Here is a 14,351-nt window from a genome sequence, read left to right on the forward strand (position 1 = left end):
ACAACTTCAATTTTTATCTAATTTCCTCAAAAAAATTAAAATATTTTTGTCTGGTCGTTTTGATCCGTTCTTGGAATACTCTCGATTTTTCGATTTATCCACCATACATCATTATCGGTATCAATGTTTGTACCACTCTTGAATCCACAAAGAACCAAAAGAATAAGACAAGGACACAAACGACTTAACCCGGTTGCTGTCCAAGATGCGTAAAATCTTCAGGGTATTACAAGGAAAGATATTCAACAAAGACAAAAAATGCCTGAAAAAAAAACCTTTTTTTTTTTGGTTTCTTTCAAACTCATTTTTTCTTTTCTTGTTAATAGAGTGACTGCAATAAGGAAAGATTTGTAAGAGTGAAAACTCATTATAACTAAAAGATTATGAGCTTCAAATAGAACAGATTTTTTCAGCCTGTAAGCAAAATGCCACCATTGAAAATGGGAAAACTTTTTATTTGTTGTCTTTTAATTTGTAAATTTTTAACATGGTTTTTTTTCTCTTTTTTTTTGTTCCGACTATTTGAAAAATGGGAAAAACTTTGTATCATTTGTAATTTATGATTTTTTTTGTTGCGAATTTTTTTAAAAATGGAACGGAACTTTATATTCGGTTGTTTTGTTTTTTTTTGTTTTTTTGTTCCAACTATTTTAAAAATGGGGACGAATTTTGTATTTGGATGGGTTTAGTTTTCATTTTTCTGTTCTTTGTTTTCCACGCACAGCCACGTACTACAGAAATGATCGGACTGGGTTGAGCGATATATCATCAGTCGTGATTTGAACCCAGTGTTGGGAAAAACCGGTTTGAAATTTTTGATTTTTTGTCTTAATGCGAGCTAATAAAGCAAGCGAGCAAGCTTACAAGCTGAATTCTACCCATTTTAGGACCTTAAAATTTATTTTTAAGCAAGAAATGCAAGTAAAACTAGTTTTTGGAGTTTTCAAGCTTCATTTTGGAACCAAAAATTTAAAAACAATTTAAAATTTTTTAAAAGTTTTTTAAGTCATTTTTCTACAAAAACTTTTGTGCAATTTTCCTATATTACAATGACAGTCTAATATGCTTAATTATAATTTAGCGTCAGATCCTTTTATCGCGCCAAGCAGAAAAAACTACACTAATTTGGAATAGAAAACTTTCTAAACCGTAGTTTTCTAAAGACTTTGGTCGGAACATTCTGCGCTACTTGCACAGTAACCGGCTATCCCTGTTAATCTTATAAATGACTAAAGCTTGGAAAGATGTTTTTCTTATGAAAAAATAAGGGTTGGTTGACTTGGAAGACGTTGCAAGATTCTTGCAAAGTTTTTGCGAAATAACTTTCCGCTATCAATATTCCAACAAGTTTAGCTCAGTTTTTAAGATAGTTCAATTAACCCACTTTTGCAAGAATCTTACCAGAAATCTTGAGAATATTACAAAAATCTTACTTTCCGAAAGGAACTTTGAGACTTACCTAGTGAATCATGGAGGATGATTATTTTAGGATAATCCTCCATGATTCACTAGGGAAGTCTCAAAGTTCATTCCGGATAGTGATTAGTTCCAGAATCGATCACAACTACAAGCAATTTTTCAGAAATTATTCTGAATAAAAAACCGTTCTATGTGCTCCTCACTTTCTTCAAAAAAAATGATATAAATAACAATACTAAAAATAAATTGCTAGGCTAAATTAAATATCTTCCACTGCAAAATTAGAGCATTTACAAACAACTAAAATCAAGCTGAGCTTTATATCAAACAAATTTTTGAAATATAAATGGCTCTAGTGGTCCTTAATTTTCCTCGTAGCCGATTTTTCTTCCACCATCTTCAGCACTTGTTCCACCCCTTTTTCCTCCAGAAACGGCAGAAGATCTATTATGTTTTGCTCAATTGATTTTCTGTCTCCATCATCACTTTCCTCACCGAGCTGTTCCAAAAAGTACGACACTACATCTATCGCAGTGAAACCCAATCCAATTCCAGCCGCTCCAAGTCCCATTTTTGCTCCTACTGCACCTAGAGCTAACTTAGCCACTGGTTTGAAAGTTCGCTTTCCGATTTTTAACAGCGACTTGAACACCGGCTTAGAGACCGCCTTCAACTTCGAAAAGAAGCCCGTTTTTTTCCTCCACGGGACAACAGCCAACGCATGCTCGTGTTCTTTAGTCGCCCTACAACCGGTCGGATTTTCTTTCGGGCGTGTTTCTTCATCTTCAGATGACAAACTTCCCCCCCTGAATAGTTTGATCTGGCCACCCGAGCACTGACCTCCATAGGCAGATCCAGTTTCTTCCCACTCCTTAGGAACTACAATTTGTTCCAGGTCGCATCTATGGCATGTCACTGATAGCATTTCATTGTCAATCGGAATTATTTGAAACTCTCGAAGACTCGAATTCGAACATTTTCCGCAGCAGATTTCCCTCTCCAAAGCATGCATGTCAAATTTATCCCCCAGGAAGTCAAAATTATCCAGCAAAGGAAGCTTAAATATGTACACTGGGTAGTCACATGCCAAGCAGAGGATTCGATTCTTATTTCTGCAAAACTGCGTGTATTTTCCTTCACAATTTTCGCATGAAGAACTGAAGAGTCTGTGTTCGTTTGGGCACCAAAGATACCCTTCGTCTTCCATGACAAATTCAGGAATTCCATCACCGTCAAATTTTTTCGCGTGGAAATCACACTTCTGACAACATATAAACTCTCGACAATGTTGGTTGTGTTTTAATTTTTCGTCAAATGTAGTCATTGCTGATAAATAATTGAAAGACTTGAGCAGCAAACGATAAATCAAAACGAATATTTAACAACTGGAACGTAGAACGATATATATGCTTAAACAGTATTCAAACAAAATTTCGTTAAACATTCAAAAATCAACGAATTTGTATGTAAAACAGCAATCGCAAATAAATTGAACGCACACTCAATGTCGACATAGTTTTGCAATTTTTATAGACAGTAAAAACCAACAATAATGTTATGGTAAAAACCAAACGGTAAAACACGGTAATAACCAAAAAATTTTAGTTCGTGCAAAGCGGTTACGTAGCCGTATTTAGACAACCGCGTATTCATACACGTCAATATTTAGACAAATACTGTTTTAACCAATAAGAATCGAGACAAGGAAGAAATAAATATAAATAGTTATTATTTATTTTGGATTATTTATGTCTTATCCCGATTCTGATTGGTTCATACAGTACTTGTCTAAATACTGACGAGTATGAATACGCGGTTGTCTTAATACAGACCGCACTTCGTGCAAAGCATTGGAATGAACAAGACTGCTCGCATATTTGTTCCTGAATGTGCCGAGTACATTTCAAGGCCAATTTACATAATAAGTTTGCTGTTGAAAAATTAACAAAATTCAAATTTTTCTTTAAATTTTTCTTCAGATCCGGAGGCGGAGCAATAAGCAGAGTAGTCTAAGAGTAGAATGGGTTTGAAACTGAAAACTGAAACAAAATCTTATTATCTTATAAATATCTTATTTTTAGTATTTTAACAAGATTAAAAAAAAAACAAATTCGATTAAAAAAAATGATGAAATTATTCAATTCATGCATAATTTATTCATTTTTTTTGTTGTTATTCTCAATTCTAACAATTGTGTAATATACTAAACATTTTTGTGTCTTTGGTCATATTGACAATTCTTTGACAATTCTTTGAACACTGATTCACAGTCTAGGTTGAAAAAATGTCTTGGGTTTTCAATTAAACAGCATTCATTAGCTGCTATTTCTGGAGATTTAGGTCTGAAGAAAAACAAAATATATAGTACAGAGACAATCACAATGAAAAGTCCCAAAAAAGCTACAGTATTTTTATAGGAACCTGAAAACTCAAAAAAACTAAACATTTTTAGCGACTGTTCCGAATTTGTCAATTTGAACATTTGATAGTCTTTCTCCCAAGACTATCACTTCCGTTACTTGCTCCAAGGGAAATTGAAAAAAAAAAACATTTCTAATCTCAAGCTTTCTCCACTAAGTTCTGGATAATGCAACTGTTCAGCAGCATCCTGTAGTGAACTCAAGTCGAAAACTAGAATATAGTGATTTTGAAAATCTTCCATAGGAAGATCTGGGAAATCGTCGTTAAACTGCATTGCTTTCATTGTTGTGACATAGGGTCGACAAGGAGAAGTTGTATCTAATGAAATAATTGCTCTTCCACCCCGAATAATTCTAAGCTCTCTCAAATGAAATTGTTGATAATTGAAAGGATTTTCATAAAAAGATCCCGCAACAGCCGAATTTGTATTCATTGCAACAGCTATCCTTCTGATTGGGGCATTATTGAAAAAATTTTCCTGAATAAACTGGTTTTGACGAGATGGAATGATAAAGGTTCTTGCTATAGTTTCCATGTAATTGTATTGAGCAGGTTCTCTTTCCAGATTCCATTGCAAGTATTGATGATTAGGTTCAGCAACTAAAATTCTTCTAGTAAACAACGAACAATCAACTATTTTCAGACTAACATTTGGATTATCAGATAACATGTAAAAATTAGGTCTAGCTCGAATAAGTTTAATTCGAACTTTGGTATTTGGTAGCAACAGTTTTTCGCAAGTAAACAAATCAATGGCGAGCCTCCCATAGAGTGAAAAAGTTATCCCTGTTCCCAAGGAGTTTGCTCTATCAGTGAATGGATACATATCAAATGCATCAGGATTTTCTTCAAAACTGTGACATGACAAGCATGAATTCCTTTATTACTCACTGCTGACGAGTTGAATTCGTTCGAAACCTGTGCCTTATGAGGATATAATCCATTGGCATTGTAAACCATTGTATTGTTAAAATAAACTTCACAGTTCGAGAATAGAGAATGTAGTAGATTGTTTACTTAAGTTAAGTAAGTTTGTGGTTCCTCATCTGAATCTTCCTCCAATTTTGCTTTATGTTCTGCTTTTTCTTTTTTGAAAGCATCAAACAATCTTCCTTTGAATAGTTGAAGCTTTAAGCTAAGATGGGTATCACGCATATCCAAGTAGAGGTTACGATCCGTTTCAAATTCAAACTCAATACTGCTTTCATCCAGAGAAGTACTGGGGAATACTTCTTGTGTGTAAGATGACATAATTGTTTCCAAAACTGGGACTTTATCAAAAATCTCCAATGAAGAATTTGTAAAAGCCCCGTACCGAAAATGGCTTTGGTTTACACTCATTTTATATTGTCAAAAATGTCTTTGCGAGAGCGACTGTTTTTCGATCTACTTTTTTGAGAAATGGATCTGGTTCTAGCTGTTCTACGCTTAGATTTCTTTTTTCCACCTTCCAATTGTTTCCGAACTGTTTTTGTTCCTTCATCTTTTGCAAATGTTTTGAGTTTTTTTACGTCCACTAACAACTTCCCCAATCTCTGGAGCAGCGATTTCAAACAAATCTGCCCCAATTCTTTTCGCAGCTGGGACTATATATTTTTCAATAAAGGGGATTGCAGTTCTCCCAAGAGTTTGTGCAAGAGCTCCAAAACCTCTTCCACGCTGTCTTGCATGTCCTCGAAAAACAGGGAAATCAGCTGAATTTTGAGCAACCATTTCGTATGAAGTTTAAATCAAAAATGATTATTCGAAATCTTGCGGAACAAGAGAACAACTCGAGTGATTCCTACGGACACAAAAGGAATTTTTTCGCCTGTACTATCTCTAAGTTCTATCTTGATACTATATGGAAAGAATTTTTCAACAACTTTTTAAACTATAAATTTGTAAAGGATTGATAATTCATGTACTGTCCTGTAGAAATTATATCTCCACTCTTCACTTTGGAGATAAATGGAAAACAACGCAATAAGGGAGTTTTTGTATCACCAACTATGTTATATTCTGTAATATCACTGTATATCATTAGGGAATGTGTTCTTATAATGTCGTAAGAATACTGAGGATAATGTGGACTTTTTCCTTTCATTATAACCCCTGTTTGAGTTTGTTCTAAATCACAACCAAAAATGTGGCTCAAATCAGCACTCTGAATTATAAACACTGATTGACTCTCAGGTAAATGAACAGCAACTTTTTGTGTAATTTTATCTACTGATACATAGATTCTGTTATATTTAAAAACTTGAGCTCCTAGACATTCTCGAATTTTGTTGTTCATGGCTACAATTAAATCAACAATACTTGGATAAAATCCTGGTTCAATGTTCATCGGTACAATCTTTCTTTTCTCCTCAGAACTTTCTCTTCCATCTATGAATGTAAACTTTCCCTCTGTAACATTTTGATTCAAAGAAGGGTATGATATTTCTGAAATAGCAACCTCCCATTCTCCTTTCAAATGTATTTGTTCAGGTAGAAAATTTGTAAAAGAACTAAGACTATTATTCGGATAACAAATAAAAGAAGCGTTGGAAACCAACTCAATAGTGAAAGAATCCATGACAACTGATCGGTAAAAATTTAGTTTAAAAATGATTTACCTTTAATCAGAACATTTTCTAAGCTCTTTTTCATAAAATTTTCCCAGAATTTCCTCTTTGTCGAGATCTTTGATGATGTATGTTGGAGGCTTTTTTCTAGAGACTGCCGAAATTTCAAAAATTTTATCTGTAAATTGTGGTTTATATCCTTTTCGGAACGGAATATCATTCTTTGAAATTCTCACTCTGTCTCCAACTTTGAATTTTAGTTTCTTATACCTTGTTAGAGATTTATTGTACAAAATTGAGAGGAAATCAGTATTCTTGACATCTCTAGGTGATTTCCCAATAGATCTATTGATGCGACAATTCATTGTAGACACAAATTGCGGCAACTTGTTAATGAATTTTTCACCATGATCTTCTATGTAGCGGTAAATAATGTGTTTTAATGATTGAATGGCTCTCTCTGCAAATGCAGCTTTTGTTTCACTCATGGTCGAGTAAACTTCAATGCTTTTTTCCTTGCAAAATTTTTTGAAAGTTCCTCCATATTCCGTTCCTTTATCAACCCAAAGCTTTTCAGGAGTGTTTTTTCGAGAAATTATTTTTTTGAAAGCTTGCAAAGTGTCTTTGGCATATTTAGTTTTCATTGTTTGAACTCTGACAAATCGCGAAAAAACATCAACAGCAACCAATAAATATTTGACTCCCTTGTTTTGACTCGCTAGTTTGTCCACAAATACCAAATCCATACACCAAATTTCATTTATATATTTTGAAAATGCTGGAAACCTTCGAAAACGTCTGATTGGGGGACCAAATTTTGTATACGATGTCTTGGTTTGTAAAAACTGTTCTACTTTCTTTTTTGAAAATCCGCTTGCTTTACTCAAGTTTCGCACAGAACCGTACGCAGCTCTACCTCTAGAATACAATCTGTTCAAACTTACTTTTTCAGATTTTGAAAGGGATCCAAGTTCCTCTGTCTTTCGCTTTGGCATTCTTGTTGGCAACAAGTTTAGGTGGAACTTGAGTTGCTTCCAAAATGGTAAAGTAAATATCGGGAAAGTCGGTATTTTTTCGCATTAGTGCACACACAAAGTCTACAATTGATTCTTTTGTGTCTCGATTATCTAATATGATATTTTCTGACTGAATTAGTCTAATTCTAGGAGAATTCAAAATTAATTCAATAAGTTGCTTATTGTTACTCGTTTTCAACTTTGCATTTACAGCACTGTAAAAAGAATCAAAATTTTTTGGTACAATCTCCTCTTTTTCTTGCTTTTGTTCCAATTTTGGTTTTTTTTTTGGAAGTGTGCTTTGTGATTGATAAATTGAGTAAGGAATTAGAACAAACTGATCCATACTATGTCAATCGCTTAATGACAAATGGAGTGATAACAGATATTAAGTGTAGGCCTTTTGGCGAGCTCAAAATAGTTCTCCTTTTATGCAGTGAAGTTCTTCTTCGTGTGAGTTCTGATATTTCTCGTCGATACTTTACTACGTCTACTTTTCGAAGATCCTTTAGCTCGCCTCGTAGTAAGTTTACTAGATATTCGCTGAGGAATTGAATGAAACTTTTTGGACAATGGAGGATGAATTGTTTTTGAAGTTTTTGGGAAAATGTTTGAAATATTGGGAGAATAGAGACGTATTGTATGCTCATCGTCCAAAAACCTAGTTTCTGTTCCTGCTGGTAGATAAATCTTTGATGGAACTGAACCACTGTTTGTGCAATATCTTAACGAATCAACTGTTTTTGGAGTTAAATCAATGAGTAAATGACCATAAGGAGTAGATGTTGCATCTTGATACCACTCTTTCATTGTGATCCTAGACCTAGTTGTTGACATAATGTATTGATTTGTAAAACATCTCTTGGTGACTTCAATAGGACTATGTGTGTATTTTGTAACTCAACATCTCTTCCCAATTTGCTTTGATGAAACAAGTTATGCTTATTATATATTGTATTCAGTCCCCTGTGTCTTCCAGCAGTAGCAACTTTTACAAACCGCTTAGAATTTGAAATTTCTTCACAAGAGTCATCAAATATTAACAGGTATCTTGTTCCATTATTGGTAAGGTTTTCAATCAGTTCAAAATTGACTCCTTGGATATACTTAAGGTTTTTTCTTTGCATTTGTCCAGAAAGAGGTTGCTAATGCTGAGAAAAATAAAAAATTTTGTCAAACTTTGGTTGAAATTTACCAATTTTTAACCACTCAAAAAAAATATGTGATTTTCCAGATCCACTTGGTCCAACTAGCGAAATAAAAAATCGTTCTTTGGTAGAAATTATTTTATTCATAGCTTTGGAGAAGGTAAAATATAACCGACTGTACTTGATAAAATTGCTACCCAAACAGTTGTTTCTTAACATGTCGTGGATATCATTATTCGAACGATTGCACATGCTAGTAATAAAACTACGACAAAAAATTGGCACATAAACACAGAAATCTATTACACATACGTCCAAAAAACTTCCAAGATTCTCCTCATCAAAAACAAAATTTCCTAAATTTAATTGCTTGTCACATTCATCACCCATCTCAACTCTGGAATGAAAAAATTGATAATGACTAACATTTAAATTTCAAAAACACGATAATACAAATTTAATAAGGTAATTTACAATTTATTAAAAAAACATCGAGTCCATGTTCGGTATGCAAATGCTTTTCTTTCTGCACAGTGAAGAGTATTTGCATGACGAAATGGGTAGTTGCTACACCTCCAATCATATTCTTCATCTTTGAAAATCAAATTTTGAACTTTTGGACATGCGTAGTCATCCAAGTTTGTAACCTTTGTTTCCAAAATTTCTGACAGAATTTTACTTTTTTCATAACCTTTTGCAAAAAACTCCGTTTCTGGAGCTTTTAGTTTTTTCAATATTTTTTCAAGCTTGATACCACTTTTTCATTTTTGATCCTAGACCTAGTTGTTGACTTAATGTATTGATTTGTAAAACATCTCTCGGTGACTTGAATAGGACTATATGCGTATTTTGTAACTCAACATCTCTTCCCAATTTGCTTTGATGAAACAAGTTATGCTTATTATATATTTTATTCAGTCCCCTGTGTCTTCCAGCAGTACCAACTTTTACAAACTGCTTAGAATTTGAATTTTTTTCACAAGAGTCATCAAATATTAACAGGTATTTTGTTCCATGATTGGGAAGGTTTTCAATCAGTTCAAAATCGACTCCTTGGATAAACTTAAGGTTTTTTCTTTGCATTTGTCCATAAAGAGGTTGATAATGTTGATTTAAAAAAAATTCTTCATCTTTGAAAATCAAATTTTGAACTTTTGGACATGCGTAGTCATCCAAGTTTGTAACCTTTGTTTCCAAAACTTCTGACAGAATTTTACTTTTTTCATAACCTTTTGCAAAAAACTCCGTTTCTGGACCTTTTAGTTTTTTCAATATTTTTTCAAGCTCAGTATATTTTTCATGGCCACTGTTCCAATTTATTCCATAAAGATGCTTCGTACACCAAGCAGACTGAGATGTAGCTTTGAATTTTTTGGGAGGAAGAAAGGAATATCCCACAGTTTGTCCATTTTGATAAACTCCTAACTCTTTAACTATTTTGTTTTCAATACACTCAATATCCAAAACAACTAGACTCATGATAATAACTGTTTTCGCTGAAAATTTTTGTTAGAATAACTAACAATCGATTAAAGCATATACTGATGAAGCAAAAACTTTAACATATAAACAGAAGATTAATCCAGTCACTCTACCAAGAAAACAAGAACTTGGAAATCTAGGTATCCATAAAAATAACCAGGTCCCTTATAAGTAGTAGAATTCACAGATCCAGCTGCATCATGCAAATTGCATGAAGTCTGAAAATTTTTGAATTTGCAAAAAAGTAATCCATACAAGAATTTCCGTATCCAATTAGACCCCCAAAACGAAGTTTTTGGTCCATTTCTTTCAAATTTATGTTTGGGTCCAAAACAATACAGGTACAAAGAAAGTAATTTTTTCTTTTTGTATTTGATGAAAAGTCATGCTTTATCAAATCAAAATTTCTGAGAACTTCATTCAATTTCTGAACGTTCATTTTCTACAGTGCATTCGTCAATAATGATACAAGTTTTTTTGAATGTTTCTACATAAGACAAAACTGAGGGGATAAAATCAACCAAATTATCATACTCTTTTTTTCCAACTGAAATTTCTGATTGTTCTTCCAAGTGTTTCCTTTTCTACGATACTCTATAAGATCTATTTTTTTAATATCTGAACGATAACTTAGAAAAATTTTCCGTCTTCCATTATGCAAAGTCCACTCAAATTGAGAAATTTGTGATTCTGTATCCAAATCTTGCAATTTTGGTAAACTTTGAGATTCCAAAACTGTTAGTGATAATTTCTGGGACTTTTCTTGTAAGACGATATGAAAAAGTCCCAATTTATTTTGAAGCTTTAAAACAAGATCTCTGGAAAAACCAATGTTCTAACTCATACTGCTGTGCTCAAAGAATTTTAAAAAATGATTCAAAAAGATGAATATTTGAATTACATTACTATAATAACATCACTCAACAACAAAGTTATTGAAGATTACAGTTCTCAACAAACATAAAATCTCCCAAGACTTGGGCAAGTTCTTTGAATTCGTTCAAAATATAGTTGACATAGGCAACTTGCTTCAAGACTTCGTTCTCCTTTGCAGTGAAGAGTCGAATCTGAATTTAGGGTGGCTTGTTCACACTGTACTTCTTGATTGTGACACACACCCTTCTCTTCTTGTTTGTTGCTACGTCATACACCGCATGACAGTTCGCAAGTTCCTGCTCCTGAGTCTTTGTCAGAATAGGGTTCCAATACAGGAACGAGTCCAAGGTTTTCAGCATCGTGAATAACAGTATTCCGTTTAGCTGATATCCTTTCCCCTTCTTTTTCACCAAGATAGACTTGCTGGGTATTTTCGATTTGTCCAGTTTCATTTTTCTTCAGCAATTGGAAGCAAGGTTCAAAGTAAATTTTTCCGTTGTAGGGTTTTTGGGACCAAGAAAATCTCCCAACCCTTTTATGGTTCTTAGCAAATTCAATATAGGTAAGAAGGATATCTTTTCGTGAATACATTTTTGATTTGAGATTCAGAACCAACTGATCAGTAGTAGATATTTCAAAATAATGATATTTGTAAATTTATGGAAATTAGGAAATCTAGATGACTCACTGTACAATCCATATAAGGTATTTTTACCTTATATGGAATACTGAGTAGGTGATGATCCAAATATGGACATTGCTTAGGTGATGTAACTACTATATAAGCAATTCAATATAGATAAAAATCATTTTCAACAAGTAATCGGTGATGGCATCTGCTATGTGTCAAGCATATCCCACTTTTTATTCGGACTACAATGCAAAATCTCTTTTTATCTCTGTCTCAGAAAACTTTTATGAAAAACTTATTGTCACCCAAGACTACTGTGTATCTAACCATTCCTCATTCTGCCCAGTGGAAATTTGCAAATTTCACTTAGTATTAATCGGATCATCGCTCGATCAGATTTTGCAAAGATTAGATAAATATCATTTCACCTATCAAATTGTTGACTGTATATATACTTTATACAAATACAGATTTTACTTCAATATTATTTCATCAAGAGGTGAAGTTTTCAATCAATTGAATCGTGCAGTCAAATACAACTTGAAATGTAGAATACCGGAAAAATTACCCAGTGTTGCAAAGAAACGACTGCTGCCAAAAAAAATCAAAAGACATTATCTCAGTTCTGCTCAGAAGCTTGCGTCCACTCAGACTCTTGGATCAGCTTTTTTGGAAAGGATTCGAAAAGTTCAAAACTCAAAGTATGAGACTGACTTGTTGGAAATTGTTGATTGTTTGATTGATGGTTTTCGTACCGTAAATAGTGAGCGTATCAATTTTTCTTTTATTAATTGAGTATTTGTTAATAAAAATCTTGTCAAAATAGTTCTTATTTAAATCAAAAGTTTTTTGAACGAACAAATTTGCAATTTTCAACACGTGTGCAAAAATTAACTTAGAGTTTTTTCGCAAGATGCAAATTTTGGTTTGATTTTTTCAACACGTTTGCAAAAATTTAATTAAGCTTTTTTACAAGATGCAAAAACTGGTTTGGTTTTTTCATTAAGTGTTAGATGCAAGTTTTTTCGTGGTTTTGTTGAAAACAAATGCAAAAATCTAACTTATTTTTTCTTATTCATATGCAAAAATTGCAAAATTTTATTGTAAAAAACTTGTTAAGTTAGTGCTAAAATTTTTTCATAATTGCTGACTTTGAGTACTATTCCCTATCTTAATACGTTGTTTTTCTAATTTTTTTGATCAATATACATGCAAAAAAGAGATTTTTTTGTGATCAAAAATAAAACAAAGATTTTCATTTTATATTATTATTAAGAGTGCAAGAAAATCCTCTTTCAGTTTTCTTTAAAATGCGAAAATATTTAATGAAATTTTTCTTAATTTTCTTTGATTTTTTTAACAGGTGGGCAAAAAAATTATGAAAATTTTTGCATGATGCAAAAGTTAATGTAAAGTTTTTAACATGCTTACAAAAATTGGTTTAATATTTTTTGCAATCTTTCTAACAAAATTTTATAAAACAGTTTACCAGATGCTCAATTAGTTTCAATTTTAAAAAAGTTTTACTTTTGAAATTTCTTTATAAATTTTCTATGATCTCTTTGTTCCTATCTCTTGAAAATAAAATTACTAGATACAAAGAAATGAAATTACAAAGCACAAGACAGTAGCCAATTTATTTACAAATCAAAGAGCTGTCGAGCAGCTGAGTTCTCAAAAGTTTGCAAGTTCTCAATGGAGCGCAAAGCTGGTCTTGCCTCCATCACTGGTGGTTCGCTGACTGGAGTTCTTGGCTCAGAGAACCCTTCATCCTCTTCGGTTTTAATTGGGTTGTCCACAGATCCCTCTTCCCAAGGAAAGAGGAAATTGTCGAATGGTTGAGCCACATATCTAGAGTCAGGAATTTCGGGGTAGTTCATTCCCACATGCTCGGCCACTTCCTCCATCATTTGCATTTCTCCAAGTTGATTCTCTGTAGGGGGTACTTGCGTTATATGATGTTCGTTGAAATCCCTTCGCATCACTTCCACCATATGCCAGACTTGGATTGGGATGTCCAATCGTGCCAGAAAAACTCCACAAACTGTTTCTCGCACTTGGATTTGTACTAAATCAGCCGAAAACTCCACCGAGAACATAAGGTTGTTGTTTTTTACTGAGAAGATCATTTTGAGCAATAAGTTGAGTTAATGAATAAAAACAAGATTAACAGTTGAGAGGGTGAAAGTTGACTCTGGTTAAGTTGAAATTATTGTATTTAAAGCTGAGAGAGGAGGTAGTTGACGGTAGTTAATTTGAAAAAAAAAAGATTTTTAGTTAAAAGAGAGGGGTACCTTCAACTGGAATGTGTGGGTTAAACCAATAAGAATGGATTTTCCTTATTTGGATTGTAGTCGTGTCCAATCAGATTTTAGTTTCCTTTTATGGAATTCTTATAGAAAACTCGTGTCCAATTGGAAACAAAGCTCCATTTTACACATTGTCGTTTCCAATCACAAAAATGTTCATTTTTGTTCAAGTTGTCGTATCCAATCAGAGGAACCTTTCAAGGACTTAAGTCTTCCAAATAAGTAAAAATATACACAAAAACAATCGCAAAAACAAAATGACTAAAAGTTGTTTGCTGTAAAAATAAGAAATATTGCCGATTTAAGTAACAAAAGAAGAAAAATTAATAAAAGTAGCATCTCTGCAAGTCTTCTCATCAAGTTAACTGAATTTTTTGTATATAATCGATGAGAAATTGCTGATTTTTCAGCAGATATTCAAGTTCTTTGATTTTGATGTAGATTTGAGATGATAACTCAAAGTTGATGAATTTTTCAAAGCAAATCTCTGGAAATCTGAT

General features: G+C 33.0%; 1 protein-coding gene across 4 annotated transcripts in view; it reads right to left on the minus strand.

Annotated features, from left to right (window-relative positions):
- Positions 1-14,351, minus strand: part of LOC134846528 (jouberin-like) — a 439,624-nt gene that overhangs the window by 213,301 nt on the left and 211,972 nt on the right. The window contains exon 1 of one of the 4 annotated variants that reach the window (XM_063863906.1): positions 9,009-9,018. The exons of the other annotated variants lie outside the window; for them this stretch is intronic. The gene's annotated coding sequence lies outside the window, so the exon portion shown is untranslated. Of the gene's footprint in view, positions 1-9,008; positions 9,019-14,351 lie in introns of those variants that run through there. 4 annotated transcript variants of the gene reach the window in all.

Source organism: Symsagittifera roscoffensis, chromosome 5 (genome assembly GCF_963678635.1).
Source record: "Symsagittifera roscoffensis chromosome 5, txSymRosc1.1, whole genome shotgun sequence".
Taxonomy (NCBI): Eukaryota; Metazoa; Xenacoelomorpha; order Acoela; family Convolutidae; genus Symsagittifera; species Symsagittifera roscoffensis.